Below are 18,216 nucleotides of genomic sequence, written 5' to 3'. Positions count from 1 at the left end.
GAATGAGTTCAAGACACATTGTGTGCTTTCCCAGCATCCATTGTTTGTTTGTTGTGATAACGGCGTCTTGTTTAATCTCTCCGCCATTTTGTTGCCTTATGAGGCTCTTCTCTATCCTGCTTCTCATGGCAGTCACAGGCTTAACTTCCCAGAATGGTTACCATAGCAACACAGACAGAGGTTTATCTGTGACCATGGTGACGACTGATGCTGGAAGATGTGCCTAGCCAAGGTTTGGGGATGGAGAGCATTAGCAGAGATGCAGGGCTTGGACTGTTAAGGTATTTATTTTTGGGAGATAATAAATACTACAAATTTGATTTTTTTTATTATCGCAGTATGTCTGTCTGTCAGCCCATTAACCTTGCCTTTTTATCGTGGAAAGTACTTTGGGTTTATATGGAAAGTGCTCTATAAATAAAGCTTGGTTGATTGATGATGCTGAGGAGGAAGTTTGTGTGTGTGTGTGTGCTTGGTCCTACACGTCATTCACGTCAATGCTCTCAAATCAATTCCTCTGCCATTTTCCTGCCACGTTGAATGGCTTTGATTTTCTCTCCCCTCTGCAGATGAGTAGTAATTTAAAAAGTGTAAATACAGCTATTGTTGGAGGCATAATCAAACATTCATGAGAGTGGGATCCGGGGAGAAGCAGAGAATCTAGGTCACGGAAGCGTTGGTTGGCAAGACGGCACTACATGTTTCTCTTTCTAAACCTCTCTTCCACTCTTCTTTGTCTTCTTCTCAGCTATCTATATTTCCACCCTCACACGTTTCTCTCATCTTGCTTCTTTCATCTTGTCTTCTACTCCCTCTCCTTCATCCTTCCTCTCTTTTAAACCCACGGCGCACCTCTCATTTGTATTCCTCTTCTTTGCTCATCTCCCACTGCTTCCTTCACATGCTTGTCTTTTCATGCTCTTTAGTAAAACATAAGGAATGACGTTAAACATCAACTGCAACATTTAGGCAACACCTGCAAACGGCTGATACGCTCACTTGTGGTAATCAGCATCATTCAAGGAGAAGGTCAGGGCATTAACAATCATCTCCGAGCAAACCGAGCAACAGTGGCTGACCTTGACTGTGAAAGACAAGCCAGAAATTAAAAATGCCTTCAGCAAAAAATAAATAAACTAAAGGCGCTGTTGCTATACAAATAAAATCCTTGCACAAGGCACCGTCTAAATCTACATGAAGGCGGGTTAGATTAACTTTTGGTATTTTTGCAGATAGGCGTAGCTAAAAAATGTACTTCTGCGGTCATGAACAAAGCTAACTTGTTTCGTAGCCAATGCAAACGACTTCTCTCGATCCTGTAAAAATCAGCAACTAAGAAACGCAATACTCGACATGGCAGCGGAAACTGATTTTCCAGAAACCGTGTGGAAGATGGAAGCACCTACAGTGCATTTATGAGGAACTGCTTACAGACCTGGATGATGTAAGTTTGGCCAGAGCGAATAGCCTTGATCAAAAGCCACAAGGAAAGATGCAAGATGCATGAAGTTGACCACAGTCACGTTGCCGTGCAATAAAATCTTTATAATCCAACCCAAGATTATAACCTTAGCATGGATCTGTAAGCACCCACAAATATTTATTCTTTAAGAGGGACATTTGCTTAACTGTCTGTGTCACACCATTTCAGGCACTCAGCTGAGGCTCCCGGGTGACTAATAAAACCAGATTGGCCAAACTAACATGATAATTACTTCAAGAGAGGCCGTATTTAATAGTTTGCTGCTCCAGGAATGGGAAACTTGGACTTGAGTTGAAATAAAGCAAAAAAAAAAAAAAAACCCAAATATAGGTCAGATGTTGGCCTTTTGAAAGCCCCACAAGTAGATTGTGCCCAGAGGAAATAAATAATCATGGTCATGGTTGAAAGAGCCGACCAGACTGCCGGACCGCTGCTCCTCTTGGCTATGGAGGATTAGCCAACTGGCAGACAGAATGACTCATATGCAGTCACTCTGTCCATCTTGGCTCAAGTAAGAGCGGATGAAAAAACAATCAGAGGGAGTGCATGTTCTGCAGAGTCAGCACTTAATATTAAGTTCCCTACCAGCTCAGTGGCCGAAGAGGAGAGTGTCCGCCCTGAGATTGGGAGGTTGTGGGTTCAAACCCCGGCCGAGTCATACCAGTGACTATAACAATGGTACCCATTTCTTCCCTGCTTGGCACTCAGTGTAAGGGGTTGAAATGGGGCCCCCCCCTGCTGCTCACAATCATCGGGACTTTTATTAGGTCGACATAGCCGACTGGTCTATGACACGGCCTCTTGCCCCGAAAGAACCTGGTTCGATCCCAGGCGTCAGCACATACTCGGCGGTGCTATACCAGCTCAGTGGCCTAGTGGTAGAGTGTCCGCCCTGAGACTAGAAGGTTGTGGGTTCAAACCCTGGCCGGGTCATACCAAAGACTATAAAAATGGGACCCCAATGTGTGTGACAATCGTTGGGACTTTAACTTTAATATGAATTAAAGGCACCATCATGCACAATGTGATAAATATTTTCACTTCCTTTAAGAGTCAAATAATTAAGGGTTGATTCCTCATTCTTTCTAACGTTCCATTTGGCCGCATCAGTCTTTGAAGGGCCATTATGGCTGTCAACACCTTGTAAGTGTAAGTATTGACACATGAAGTGCATGCGCAATTTGTTTTTTGCGGGCCACATAAAATGATGTGACGGGCCGTATCTGGCCCTCGGGCCTCGAGTTTGACACCGATACAGAAGACCTTCCGTCGAACCCGTCCTTTCACCCAAACGTTCCCCCTTTGCATTTCTTTCTCTCACTCCTCCTCAGCTTCCCACAACCTGATGAAGAGTTGGCCTGACAGGCTCATCAATAACGCAAAGAAACTTCAAGCAACTTCCAGCATCAGCCAAAAGCTTTTCATATTTAAGATGCCGATTGCTCCATTTTTAGCTTCTTCCATGTGATTTCAATCTCTTGTCATCTTTTCCTTCCTTGCATGGATTTTTAACATCTGACACCAGTCCTGCTGTGCTACTTTTTCTTTTTTGCTTTTATCATTTCTGTCTCCTCCTCAGCCACTAAATAGGACAAGAAGGATGGACTGCCTCATCATATTCTCTTTACACGTATGCTCTCCAATCACCTTCTCTTCCATCAAGGAACCTGGACTTCAAAAAAATGCCTCATCAACTGAAGAAGCATCTGTGGATCAGTGAGATGCAAAGGGGAAAGAAAAGAAAGAGCTGAGATTGCAGATCATGTCCCCCATGTCACATACTGAGCAGTATCAGCATCAAAATGACAATTCTTCTTGGATTATGCACATTTTTATCCACTTCCATTTTAAAATAAATGCTAACGAGTTCTAATTGTGCGTAAAACACATTGTGCTTTCTGATGAATAAATGTGCAAGTAAAGATAAAATTGTCTTAATTCATGTGACGTAATCTGACATTGATGACATGTACAGTCTGCATGTTGCAACATTTGCCAACAGCTGACTCTGGGTTACAGCCAACTTCCTCTGCGCCCCCCCCTTCTAAGAATAAATAAATAAAAAATAAAAAGACATGTTTACATCACGGTTGAGTGCAACTGTATTGAGTTCACTCCGCTGAGCAGGGGAAAGGTTTTCATGTTTAGCTTTATTTCAAAGTGTTCTTTTAGAAAGAACTCATGCATGGATAATATTTGGTCCTCTGAGCACAGCTCCATTGACCATCAGTGGCCCATATATAAATAACTGCCACCAGGGAATCAAAACTACTGACAGCTCGGCTTTTTTTTTTGCCAGCTTAGCTTTAAGTGGGTGACTTTGCTGAAGTGACTCAAGACCTACGTGCTAGTTAGAAAAACGATTATATCAGGTGGTTTCACAAGCACTTGGAATTTTCAAGGTGAGTGGATGAAAATTTGTTTCCGTCCGATTAGATCAACCCAACGTGACCTGAGACTGGGAGGAAAAAAAAGAATAGCTGTCAGAATGTATTAGATGGAAAGGTGTAGCACATGCGCCAGAGCGAGGTGCTTTGCTGAAGTTGGCGCAAAGTGGCACAGCCATCCATCCATCACACCATGTCATGCCCAAAATAGGCATCATTCAATTTTAAACTATGTAGAACTTTGGCGTTAGATGATCTCAGTAAAATGGCCAAGTATTGATTTGGTCAACATATTTATTGTACTTGCAATGTGATCATCACTATAATTTGGTCAACATATATTTCAAAATATTCTGTATGATAATATAGTGTGAATAAAGAAATACAGGCAGCCTTGCTTGGGACAAAATCCTACTTCCTGTTTCTCCAACCTTTGCAGGCCGCGCCACGCGGCGGCAGACTCGAGACAGCTAGTGATGGCTACCCGGTGAGAGCCACGTGACCTCGCGGGCCCTCCCCTCCGGCGATATCGATGCAATTAGATGAACACTGGTCTAATGACAATCCACAATCCAGATTATGTGCATACAGTATGTAGCAGATCTAATGCTTTCAATTATGTGTAAGAGTCCTCATGTATGCTTAAGACCACTTGGCCACCTTGAAAAGAAATACTTTTATGGGCATCATGTGTCAAATGATGACATTAGCGCCTCTAATGGACACTGGCAGCGCCCCAGGTTTACTGAGAGGGGGCGTGAGCCAACTGTGTTAGTCAAATCAAACTTGACATTCACGCCATGGATCTGCTATTATAACTAACGCACCTCACACTTTGAGCGACACATTTATTGTAATTGCAACGTGTGCCTCCGCCATCACCCCTTCATAGCACATGTACAAAAGCATCGCCCGCTGCAGCAAAAGTAGGTAAGCAGGGTGCTTAGCTGAACCAACAGCCGGGGTAGAGAAAACAAACACAGGGGCCACCAGTAAATCACGTCCATCCGCAGCAGCTCCCCAGGGATTGGATGGCACTGGGAGGCCCGCAGAGAAAACCTCACGGGTGGGGAATGCTGCCGGGGAGTCTCTCTCATTCTTTCGGGGTCGTTATTTTGAATATTTGAGGGCGGGGAGAGCGAGGAAGAGGTCGGCATCTTTAAACGACCTCCTCCAGCGGCGTCAGCCACAAAGCAGGAAGTGAACCGTTTGCCCTTTGACCAAACAGGAATTTTCTCCTCCTCCATCTTTAACAAAAGTGAAGTCGCCCTGCCTCTGACGATTGGAGCTCTTTAGGACATTCTACAACCTCTATGTTTGCAGTTATTAAATGGATAATAGCCTACTTCAAACTAAGTACTGATGGTGACCATTTCTCCGTTGTTGTAAAACTATCCATCCCTGATCACCACTGCCATGAGGCACTTTTAGGATGCCTCAGCTTGCTCTTATCATATATTAGATCCAGATGAGACCTGAGCCTCTCCTTGAGACAGTCTCAAAATGTTGGCAATTAAAAGCAGATGGCCGATACAAGCCTTGAAAAGTTAATGCTGAGTGGGCCACCACATGATACTGTAGCTAAAAGTTCTCTTGCATTAAAGAGAATGTCAATAAAAAAGCCAAGTTCTGGTAGGGAGAAGTTTCAAAATAGAGTTATGGAGGTCATCTAACGAAGCCATTCTTCCTGGAGGTCTGGTTTGGTTCTGTTGCCGCTTGACTGAGATTCTTTTGCCCCTCTAATTCTGTTTATGCACCGCCTGTTGAGAGCATTCAACCCACACTGAACGGGACTTCCTCCCTGACCTTTGCTGAATGGATGATCTTTGACCTTGTGATTCCATAAATGCATTCACACTCGTACATTAGCGAGCCTCTGCCTATAGAAGCCATCGCGCATTTCCGGAAGCAGCTGCACTCACAGTGAAAGGGGAAATAATAGTCGGATTGAAAGTAGATAGTGAGAGATTCAAGATTGTGCAATAGACTTCTTGTCTAGTTTTATTGCTGATGTGGTTATCATTCTGCTTGTCTCTCCTTTTTATCAGTTTGCCCTCCTACCTTTCTCCTCCAACATACCCTAAAGCCAGTCGAGGTCCCAAATGGGAGCACTGTTGACCTTCGTTGCTGTACTTGACATGTGAAGGTCGATGAGGATGGAAATACTTTATGGTAAATATTTTATAGCAAGTGTTTCATCACTTTTAAGAAGAGAAAAATATGCATATATTAGCAAGGTAACGATGGAACAGAAAATATGTCATCAATGTATAGTTTAAAAAAGTCTCACCAGCAGTTAGATTTGGGTGTTTAATTTAATCATAAATCATTTTTTGGGGAAATCCATAGACTTTAACCCACGGCGCCAGCTGTGCTAAATCAAATGAACTACACCACCATGACATTTTTGCAGTGTAAATTACAAATACAACATTCTAATATTAACCCATTTTAAATATTCAAAACGTCCGTGTGTCATTTTGGTCCGAACAATTGCTTCTTATGTAAAGCAAAGTGTTTCTCGTCCAACAATTACAGTCAACGTCAGAAATGAGGTTGCTAAGGGCTTCAGGGTCCCTTCGCATTAAAGTGGAGACAGTGCTGAACCCACAGTAAGACATTTCCACCAAAAGGCCTGTCGGAATTGTCGAAACACTTTGCTTTACGACCGCCGAAAAAGGCTGCAATTAACTGGGTCGAGGCATGTTTTATGTCCCATCTGAACATACTCGTGAACGCCTTGATTCATACGTACTGCCGATTGATCGTCGCACGAGCTCAGTGGCAGGAGCCGAGGCTGTAATGAATGATGCCGCAGAGCGCCGTCTGAACCCGGTGACCTAAGCCGCTTGACTGACAGAGCATTGAGAGGATCAGAGAGGAGATAAAGGCTGCATACCATACATCTAAAGAGCATATCAGGGCATCCAGACCACAGACACCAATTTCATTTGGTTGGTTTTAAAGGTTCCAGCATATCGCTACTTGGCTTGGAGGTTTAGAGAGATAAGAAACAGAAAGACTGATTGTAATCCTACTAAATAAAATATTGCTTGGTGAAAGAAAGCATGGTGACATTTTTGCTTTTGTGAATATGTCACCAAAAAAAGACATTCGCTAATAGTGATATGCTAAACATTTTATGGATAGCGCTACTCTGACAAATGTCTTAATTTTTCTCTCTTATCATAGTCTCACATGGGAATTATTTTCCTTACTCCAGTTTTATAATTAGCACGGCACTTAATCTTCGGCCATCTTTATTGTACGTCCTCCAATTTGGTATATAGTTGCGGTTCTTGTTTATATTGCCTTACATTTTGATTGCTTGGCATGGCCATGTTTTTACAAGGAGTTAGATGGTGGAGCAGAGAACTGTGCCTTCCCTTCCCTCTCCAGTCATTCGTTGACATCTAGTTCCCTTTTCTTATTATAGGGCACATTATTTGGCAATGTTCCTGTAAAAGGTCAAAAACTCAAGACGCAATGAATGCATTTCGAGAATCAGCCACAATACCAGTACAACGTTTCCATCCCAGTGCGAGCATTTAACAGGCCGCTTTGTATACGTTTGGCTAACATCATGCAACCGAGACCCTGAATGAAACTGCAGTCATGGTTATGCTCAGATTCTTTGGCTGATTTACAATTCCCCAACAGATGTGATGACTTTGTGATTACGTTTGGGTTGAACCACTTGCCGAGCAATTGCCGTATTTCAAGGGAGATGACGTCCAACAATGGCGCTGGAGATTCCCGAACGTCGACACACACACACACGCACATCAGGAAGTTAAGGTAAATGCCAGATGTGACAGTCAAGGGAATGTTTTACACGGTGGAATCACTGAAACGCCAATTTTACTGAACATCTGCTGTAAATCTAATCTTGTAGAGGTTGTCCATCTTTTTTTTTTTTGTTTTACTACATAGGTAGAATGTTTTCCCGCCTCTGTGGACCATTAAAATGCAGCGTCTCGAACCACCGAGTAAACTCACTTTTCCATCCAAATTCCACTGGTGTAGTCAGTCTTGGAGGAAATGAGAGAACCACATTTCAGTATGCTGAGTTGGCTTTTTTTTTGTTTTTAATGGTTCCAGAAAGTAAAAAGCAGTGATTTTGGAGAAGGGGGAAGTGATGATAGCAACCTTGCTCCACAATATACTGTTTGTATCTCGTGCTTTCTGTGGCTCAAGGTCAATCGGACGACTCATCCATGTGCTTCTACTGCCGATTTAGCTCCTATGAAAAGCCAAATGAAAGGAGGAGGAGTAAAGGAAAGACACAGCCTCTTGTTTCCTCTCCACCAGTACAGGAAATACTCCTTGAGCAGGGGTGTGGGAAAGCCAAAGCCAGCAGCTAGAAGGGCTCAGCAGGGTGCAGAAGGCCTCCTTGGCAGGATGCAAGCAAAAGGGGATTGTGGGAAATTACATGGGATTAGAGCAGGCGTCTAATGCCTTCCATCCAGCGGGGACATTTTCATCAAGAAACGGGGATGTCGGACAGCCACAAAGAGAGAGAGGGGGGTGGGGGGGGACCTTCGCCAAGCAATTTTTATTCAGCGCTCTGGGATTAGACTGTAGAAACCCGCTTTCGTCTCAATTGTGCTGAAAGGAGAGGGTGGTACAATAAAAAGAGTAAGGAGGGAAATAATGTTGATGGCTGGAAATCCCGCTGAAAATGACTACATGGCCAAAATTTCCTGTCAATCCTTACAAGAGACCTTGCATGGAACCATCACGTCATAAATATGACATTGCACTTCATTAAAAAACAATAAGATTCATTTTGTCAAAACGATTCACATAAAATCAAAATAGTACAAATATATCACATAAAAGCATCATCTCTCACTAATAAAAGGTGACAAATGTTTCATTCTGCATCAGTGTGCCAGGATCTATGAGGCATTAGTTGCCATGTTCGAAAAATGTCCCACAAGACTAAGAAAGACCATAAACGTGACACAAAACGTTCAGCGCCTGCTCGTTTTAAGGGCAACATTGTAAAATCACAGATTTTACAGCCACTTTGCTCATACGAGTGGTCGGGGACATTTCAAAATGAGATACATTGTCATGGTTGGAAGCAGCAGAAAGATGCTGTCTTTGAAATAAATGCTATTTTAATATTTGGGTTGCCAGGTGCGAACCACACCCTCTCAATGTCACCATCACCCATGATGTAGTGGTTTACGAGCAAATTAAACAGTCTTCTATGGACATAAAGGCTTTGTCTAATTAGTAGCGAAGAGACGATCGTAAGGTCATCGAGTTTAACTCTGCAGAGTCAAACGGAAAAAAAAATCTGAGTTCAATCGGAAGCTATATCGTATCAAAGTTGTGGAGGATAGCATTATCTTTTAATCTTCTCTGTGCATAACAGATTCCCATTTTAATTTCTTCACCAACTTTTGTGGATTGGAGTGACATCAGAAGCAGCATATGTTGTTTGATGTGGGCTCCATAGCAGAATATATGTAGCAACTCCAACTCCAGATGACTACAAAGTCCAATTGAGATGCAATACTGCTTTTGACAAATGCATTCCATTTCTCAACCAACCATTTCCCTTTTTTCCTCGCTCTCGCCTTCAATATTTCACTCTCGGAGCATTAAAATGACATTTATAACAGGACGGCGAGAACTACATTTCTTACTGTATATGAATAATATGCAAAAGCATCTAATGTTAGACTTTCTACACAGCAAACCAACACAAACTCAAAGTTACATTACTGTGGTTTCCAAAAAAAAACTTCCCCAAAATAAGATTGCATTCAGTGGCAGTTTTAAAAATAGAGAATCTCCCATGTTTACTTGTCATAAAACAGCAGTGTCCTTTCCCAAAATAACTTGTATGGAAAAATTGTATGGGCTCAGCATCATCAAGTCTGCTAACAATGTTTAATTAGAGTTGGAGAAAAGCAAGCCACTACAGTGGCACGACACTTTTATGAACAGTAAAGTGAAACCACGCTTTCACCAGCCGTGTCCAATGTGAGTTTATGGCCTCGATAGAAGCACACATGGCTCACAGGATGTGAATTCCACACACACTTCACTTCACTATCCATGTGTGCGTTGAGATACGTAATTAAAAACATTCTGGGTTCTGGGAAGAGCAGAGTCTGCAAAATCGGTACTATATCATCTTCAGGTCATCTGTTGACTTGAAGAAATTTTATGTGCACAAACTAATTTCCATTAAGGAAATGGGTGTCTTTAGTGTAGAAGAACTTAAAAAAAAGGACATTAAGCCCTTCCAACTTTTGTATTTTTGCATTCATTGGTATTTTTTTTCCTCGCTGCCCTTCATTTAGTCCTCCGCCAAACCAGTTTGTTTGGCCCAATATAATCTACACAAGGTATCGGGTGAAAAGAGCCATGAAATAAATAGTGTCATCGGAGAAGCGCTTCATCCCGCCAATGTTCACATTGCCTGTAACATAATATCAAGAGTTGTTGAACATATTTAGAGCAATGCTGCTCAAGATTTTTTACGTCAACCGCACCACTTAAACATTCTAAATCACACTACACTGAGCACTTCTACGTACTGCTTAACGTTCTACCGAAACAAAATCAGAGCCCCCGTTACTTTTCATTCCAATCATGAAAAATACAAGACAGTGCTAAAATATTGTCCTTTAACGCTCAGCAAATAGTTGCCCATTTAGCAGCGTTTGAGAGGCCGGCCGTCCGGCCATGGCAAATGTTGGCACAGCAACTTCACACCCAGTCAGCAGTGAGTGCACTAAATATACAGCTTGTCCAGTGAAAAATCAACACGGTCCCAGCTGGCAAGCTGTTTGCGCTGCCCGGACAACAGCCCGACTCTATAAACACTACTGTAGCGTGGCTGCCGGCCCACCACACACACACACACGCTACACACACCTGCACACAACATCGGCCAGCTTGTTTGCATTCCTGCTACATGACATCAGTGGCCGGGGTCAAACCCAATAAGCTGACTGGTTGGCTGTGGCACAATTGCTGATCATGTCCAAAGATCACAAAGTCGTGCCAAGAGGTGACATCAGCATGTGGAGCTCTTTGGCAGAATCCAAAAGGTGCTTCCTATTGACGCACACACACTTACAGTCTGACTCACAAAGATGTTTTCCATTCAGCTGATTATGTGCGGTAAAGTCAATGTGGAGCATCTGACAATCATTTGTGTTGTAATTACTGACAAAAATGTGCTTAGCTGGAGATTTATTTAGGTATCTGTTTCTTATTATTTTGGAATTCCTTTTCATATGACTGTATGCTAGTACAGAGGAGGGCTGATCTAAAATTTTAAAACAATACATTTACTGGTCATACCTGTGCATTATGATTTTTTGAAAGGCACAAGATTTAATACAGCTAATCTTATGTATTATTGAATATCTTTTGATAAGGTTTGTCAATTGACACTATGTTGGTGATTCTCTGTTATTGTGAAAGACAATAAGAAGGCTGCTTAGCAGAAAGGAACCATTTGCTCCACATGAGGCATTTCTTGTCAAATATTTTTTTTTCTTTATCAAAGTGGCTCTGTTTCTCATTTGATTTTTTCATCGAGAGAAGAAAATACCACCCCCATCACTGAATATGCTGGATTATTTGTCTTTGAGATGGCGGGTAGCAAACTGAGTGACTCCTGGAGTGCTTCCCACAAAAACTTCCAGGGAGCACAACAGGAGGCCGCAGTTGCGCTTTGTAAATTTTGCAAAAAAACATGTCCCACTGGCCGCTGGAGGACCCCACAAAGACATTTGAGGTTAAGCCTTCTCAAAACTTGATTCTCTGCGGAACAAAAGACATGGATGCTATTTTACTGACTCTTGGCAATCAACAACAAAGCTTCTTTAGTCTCTATAATCTACTGTCTACTATATTAAGCTGTAGAATGAATAAAAAAAAAAAGCCTCATTTTTTTCCATACCCAAAAATGTTTTCTTATTTGAAATCATGACATCCGTGACCTTAGAGTGAAGAAATCTGTAAGTCTCGCTAAACCAGGGCACCACTTTGCGGTGGAAACTCGTATTTAAAGTGGCACTTGTTTTTTTTGGGTCTTTTCTTTTTAAGCTGCTGTGTGCTTTTTGACCCGCAGCTGTCCTTTCCTTTGACAAAACAAAGAAAGATTAAAATGTCGGCCGGCCTCTGATCGTCGGAGGACTTGGTACTTTTTGTCGGGCTGGATGTGAATCAAAGTATTCGTCATAGTGAAAGCTGGGAAAACAGGGGATTTTTCTTGCATGCTCATCTCGCATCATCTAAATTGCCACTATTGGGCTAGAAAAACACAACTTCCTCCTTTTACTTCATTTTCTTTTTGCACTGCCGGAGATAGTGGGCGTGCAAAAAGGAACAAACGAACACAACCCTTGAACAGAAAGCAACTTTGCTCATTAGCCAGTGAGACATTTTGCCCCTTCATTGCACAAGAGCTGCCATTGTTGAGGGCTGAGGGAAACACAGTGTGTGGCAAGTCATGGATGGGCGAATGACAGACAGGGCTTTAGAGTAGGCTTCTATTAGTCATTGTGCATTACCGTTAACACATCTGACTGCCTGGCACCCATTCCACTGTACGAGCGGGTGCGTGAAATCCCATCAGACAGTTACAATCATGTCTCACATAGACGCACACAGTGTCATAGTGACATAGCGGGCCTTCCCCTTCCCTGGCCACACTGGACTGGCCTGCCTGCTGATAAATGATTTGGTTGGCATTAACGTGGTGGGGAAGGGAGGGAGGGCTCGGCGTGGCCCCTTGTCTGCTCTGCATGGTCAATTGGCCCTGACTCAGCTTTCTGGCACTGCACTTGTCAGAGGCTGCAGAGTTGGGTCTGATTAAAAGAAGCGCAACGCAAATCAATATGATGGAGGCAAGTCCACAGCAGCTGGTGGTCTTGAGTGGAGGTCAATGAGGTTTACACTTCATTTACATGACCAAGTAGTTACGGCTTGTCATTCGCAGGGAACGACATAATGATGATATGAAATATAAAACATCTGAATATAACAGTCCAGTAAATTCCGTTATATTCCCTATTGATAGCTCTCTCAAATCACAGCAATTGATATTGTTTTAAATAAGTGCTTCAGCTTTGTTTCTGCCAAAACAAACGCGTTCCTTGTGAAACAATTTCTCAGTGTAAAAAAAAAAAAAAAAAACTCGATAAAGACTGCAAGTTGAATGCAAATGCTTCAAATGTTCTCTTGAAGGGATGTCAAGGTGATTTCCAGATAGCTACTCCTCCCACCCCCTACCATCCAAATGTAGAAACGCTCTCAGACAAGGTCAGACAGGACCATGCATTATAAATGAGCAGCTAGCAGAAAATACAATAGGCATTTTTAAAATGGGGAAAAATTGTGGGGGAAATAAACAAATAAATAAAAAATATCTATATTTAAATATAAAACAATATACAGTAGTAAAAAAAAATAGAGAAAGAGAGCGAGAGAATCTTACAGTTCACTATTCTCCACGTCATAAGGCCATGAATGAACTCTACCCATGAGTGCAGGAAAATGACAACTTTTTATTCGTTTTGCAGTCCAAACATGACTGCTGGTTTCTGCCACGCACTGGCATTCAATCTCAGCTACATTACACCGGATTGTGTTTTCCACTGGACTTTGATATTGAGAAGGCAGTGGAGTGTTTTAACAGCTTACGGACCGTGATGGAGGAGGAAAAAAATGGGGCGCGATGGGACCAGAGAGGATAAATGGGGGGGGATGGGTGTGGCCAAGCTGGAATTCAGGGCTGCTCAATGTCATTCTAGGGAGGACTGCTCAGAGAACAAAAGGGGGGGGGGGGGGGTCGATAGAAATACAAGTTTATCAGGGTTTGTGAAGATAAAGGCGATCTGGTGGAAGCATAACAGGATGGAGAAGTAATGCAACGAGAGCTCAGACACGTATAACATCCACTATTCAAGGACATGGATGAGAAGGAAAAAAAAAAGCCTTTCTTCACTTCTCTCCAGCATGCTCACATTATGTTGAGTAACACAGCAGAATGAATTGATATTTAATGAAACACCCCCACGCATCCTCCACCAAATCTGCTCACAAGTAATCGAGTCCAATGGAGGAGGGAGAGGGAGGGGGAAAAAAAAAAAGTAGGGCACGTCTGCAGATTTAATGAGGCAAAAAAGCGCTCTATGACAAGCTTATGTTTTCTACTCCAAGCAGCAGAGCATTGCAGCAAAAGACACACTTGATTTTCCTCACTGTTGTATAAACTCCATCAACTGCATGTCAACGCAATCACATTTGATCGTTTTTGGAATGTAATCCTATTGAGTAGGCTTAGAGTGCATTAAATCTCAAGCCCCTTTTTCATCTCTGATATGTTTTTTGCTTTGGTCATTGTGCTACACTGTGGGACATGAGATACTCAAACATTCTCTTGATGGAGCTCACAATCCATTGTAGGTCCAATTTATTTCCATTTCAAGACAGTTTTCCAAATAGGAAATACTGATAATTGAGTCAATGTCCTCCAGGTCAGACGACCACAATGATAGACTCTTAACATACCTTTTGCATTCTTAACCACCGCAAAAGTCTACTTATTATTTTTTTCAACCCACTCCTAATTCTACAGTGGGTTCTTGGTTTTCAGTGGTTCCATTACATTCAGTACTTCCAGTGTTCAAGGAACAGGAGAAGAGAGAAGCAAAGAATCGTTCCTTTAAAATGATTCATCCGCTTGTTTTGTATTTATAGCCTAATTAATATTTTGATATTTAAAAAAAGATTGTTTTACCATAATAAGACTGTTTGCAAAGGTTAGTATTGTGAAATGATGTGTAAAATTACCTGATATGTCAAGCACAATTCCATACACTTTAATCATTAATCTTGGACCTATTCCCAAAATAGCTCACTCATTAATTGGACAGTGATTTTCAGTGTTGAGGGGAAAAAAAAAAAAAAAAAAGAGTTAAAATTAGCTTCACAAAGTTAACCACTGGTGAAATGTCAAATGGTAAAAACCAAACACTAAAGTGGTCACAGACATGAAATATAAATAGACAGCACATTAATACAGAATTGTTCCCAAAGGGCAAAGTCAGTGAATGTGGCATGATGCCTGTCATGAGCTTGCACATGCCATCTAATTGGAGCAGACCTAAACAATTTGCAAAGCTCAAGCATGTGCTAAAACAGCTGGGTGCTCAGTAATGTGATCATTTTGTAAAAGCAAATGAAATAAAATGTGTTTACCTGACACGGTGAATTATTTGTCTCAGAGTTGTATTCCTTGGTCCAACTAGCAGAGCCATATTGGACTAATCCAAAACCTTTTATGGCAAAGATAAGCATAGTTGTACCATGTTTGGTCAAGGCAGAGGGGTGTTTCGCTTAACTGGCCATGAAATCTGGTTTTATAGGGTACAAACATATAAATTTATGTTGGGATAATATCATCCTGCTTTAATAAACCGCTAAATTTTTTTAACTAGGTTGAATGTTACATTCCATTTGCTGCTTGGATGAGCCATTTTTAACCATCTAAACAATTTTAAAAACTGTGATTTAGGGTGTGAAGGATTGTTTGTACCTGTGTGCCCTGCGATTGGCTGGCGACCAGTTCAGAGTGTCACGCGGCATCACGCCTGCAACCCTAGTGAGGATAAACATTTTGGATATCAATCAATGGGTCATGCACAAGGCTGGAAAACAAAAATTCAATTAATTCAAGCTTTTTAATATATAATGATTTGGATTGAGGGCAAACAATTGGCTCAGGAAGTTCTCTGAAACATCTGCAAATATCGAAGATATTTTTTTAAGCTTATTCCAATTGCTAAAATAAGCACCATCTCCATGGTATGACAACATTTGCCTCCATAGACTAATAATTATGGACACGCAGTATATGTAAGAACCTCAGCTCATTTGAGAGGAAACTTCCACCAGCTTCTTAAGTATCATCGTGACAAGCAGAAAGTGCCAAATACATAGCCAATTACATCTCGAGGTACGTAGGTTCCACATCCGTTTTATAATCCTTGTTGGGAATGTTGGAGCTTTCTTTCTCCCTTCATGTTCATTCTTTCAACAATGTCACTGTGAACGGAAGCAACTTTTAACAAGAGGCAACACGATCCGCTTGTTTGTTCAATAGGTGTCACAGAGGCCGACTTTTCCAGCGTGCCTGCCTGCCTGCCTGCCTATCAATTTGTTTGCCTGCATTCTTGGCGCACTGCAATCACAGTGCGACATTGTGGTTTGTCACCATGCTGCTTGGAAAACAACAAAAACAATGCCACATTGACGCTACAATCATGAGCACCATCTGTTTCAGTCCTGCTTTAGATTCTTATAAAGCAGATTCTCTCTCAGTTTTATATAGATGCGTCACATTTGTTTGTCTGTGATTAAAAAAAAAAGCCTTGTCTAGCAGTGCTTTTTCCCCTGCACGTTCTAAAATGAAAACATGCAAACTTTAAAGTGCCTGTCGCAATGGGAGGTGAGGAGATGGCGGCAGAGTAGGAAGGGAAAGTGGAAGTTGTTGGGATTGCATTTGATTGCTGTCTGATTACTCACAGTGGGACTGACTTGAGTCATTCTCTCACTTAGAAACTCAGACTGCACTACTAAAATCATACGACTGGGCATAATCTAAACAATAAAATACAATACACTACAAGGAAAGTGTATTTTTACAATATTATTTTTTTTAATTAAAAAAATGGTTTTTATCCATAATCTGATCATATTGACAGAATGTAATCTTTTGCTCCATTTCTCAATTTTAATGGATAAAAAAAATATATTCAAAACGCAAGGTAGTACTTTTATTTGCACAAAAATGATAAATTCACACAAACATGTCTAATGTATTCATTATCTGGGGCTGTATGAGTAAGCCGTGACTTTATTTGATGAGTTTTTTTATTACCTCCTGAATGCGGCATGTCTTCAAGGAAATGAGCAACTCGAGAGAATGTCAAGTGTGCTTTGGAGAAGGAATCTGTGGAAAATGACTCTCGAGCACAGGTACCCATTAAAGGCTGTTTCTAACCGGAAAGTCTGCAGTACGACTGTTTATGACTGTCTCTCGTGAAGTTAAAAGAAAAGAGGCGCCAACTAGGCACAAATCACTTATCACTCACATGAAATGGTACTGTGACAACATGGCTAATGCTCGCCTGTTTATATACGTGGTCATTTGCTCTTAGCTAAATACACAAAATATAGACAATGAAGAAATGTTAAGGAAAAAGCGTACGAGTCATCCTTTTTTGTTTGATCCATTTACGCTTGCATCCCCAAACAAACGTACTTTTAGCTACAGCGCACAGTATCCTGGCGTTTGCTTTTCTGTCTTGGTGTTTGAAACTGCTGCACAGCTAATAAACCACAACTTTGTCGCATAAACACAAAATTATCATATTTTATATTCATCACTCATTATAATTATTGTCAACCCATCCTTTTTTATACTGATGACATGTCATGTTTTGTTATCCATCCATTAGTGCGACTGATTGACATGAATTATGCAATCATAAGAATCATTTTCAATATATTGCCCATTCCCGGACTAGACAATACCCTTTGTATGTAAATATGTACCCTTAGGTACCCTTAAGTACAGATTAGCCCATAAAAGGTACAAATATATACCCATGAGGATTCTGCCCTAGTGACAGGCAATTGGACCCTTAAAGGCACCATTTTTTTTCTGAGCGTGTAGGTAGGTCGTACAAAACTAAAAAATGGCAGGTTTACGTGACAGGCAGCACACGAGATGGAATGGCCCGGAAGAATGAGAGCGTGAAAAAAAAAGGGAAAGAAGTGGAAAGAGAGAAAGCCAGGGGGCTAATGGGCTCGTGGCTAATCAATCCTGAGTGATGGCCACTTTGGAGTGGGCAAGGCTGACAGATGCAGACCATCCCTCTGCTTTAACTCTCCCCCGACTCCCCTGGCTCGTAACTCCCTTCGGCAGGCACCGAAATGATGTACCCCGCCCCACCGCCTCCGAGAGGGCATCTAACATCTCGCCCATTCCCAAAAACATATGGAGCCAAACTCGGCCCAGCCGGTGTTTGGCTGAGCGCTCAATCTATTTATCATGTGCCAAACGAGCATATCTTGGGTCAATACTGTTATTCCCGACATGGATGGCTTTAAATGAGCGCAGCATCAGTTGTAGATTGATACTCCACGAGGATTGATTGAACTAAATGAGCAGTGGGATCGATTTCTGGAGGAAGGGGGAGGTGAACGGTGCTGGAGTTACTAGGCAGGCAACCGCATGCTTCTCTTGGACGCTTACACTCGGAATGAAAATGTTCGCTTCATACAAGGTCATAAATCAAA

The 18,216-nt window shown here is 41.8% G+C and overlaps 1 long non-coding RNA gene across 7 annotated transcripts in view; it reads right to left on the bottom strand.

The window, feature by feature from the left end:
• Window positions 1-2,779: 2,779 nt before the first annotated feature.
• LOC148384878 (uncharacterized) overlaps window positions 2,780-18,216 on the bottom strand; it is a 40,233-nt gene continuing 24,796 nt past the window's right edge. For 2 of the 7 annotated variants that reach the window (XR_015863403.1, XR_015863397.1), the window contains 3 exons: window positions 15,449-15,511; window positions 15,112-15,266; window positions 14,474-15,016 (listed from right to left, as the gene is read on the bottom strand). This is a non-coding gene — a long non-coding RNA (uncharacterized LOC148384878). Of the gene's footprint in view, window positions 2,826-3,113; window positions 3,190-3,648; window positions 3,942-11,573; window positions 11,668-13,514; window positions 13,668-14,473; window positions 15,017-15,111; window positions 15,267-15,448; window positions 15,512-18,216 lie in introns of those variants that run through there. The other 5 variants (XR_015863402.1, XR_015863401.1, XR_015863398.1 and 2 more) reach the window with 5 other exon arrangements.

Source organism: Syngnathus floridae, chromosome 16 (assembly GCF_059516105.1).
Source record: "Syngnathus floridae isolate MCC-2025c chromosome 16, RoL_Sflo_1.0, whole genome shotgun sequence".
NCBI classification, from domain to species: domain Eukaryota; kingdom Metazoa; phylum Chordata; class Actinopteri; order Syngnathiformes; family Syngnathidae; genus Syngnathus; species Syngnathus floridae.
Note: the sequence above shows the minus strand (reverse complement) of the source record. Positions and strands in the feature narration are given on the sequence as shown.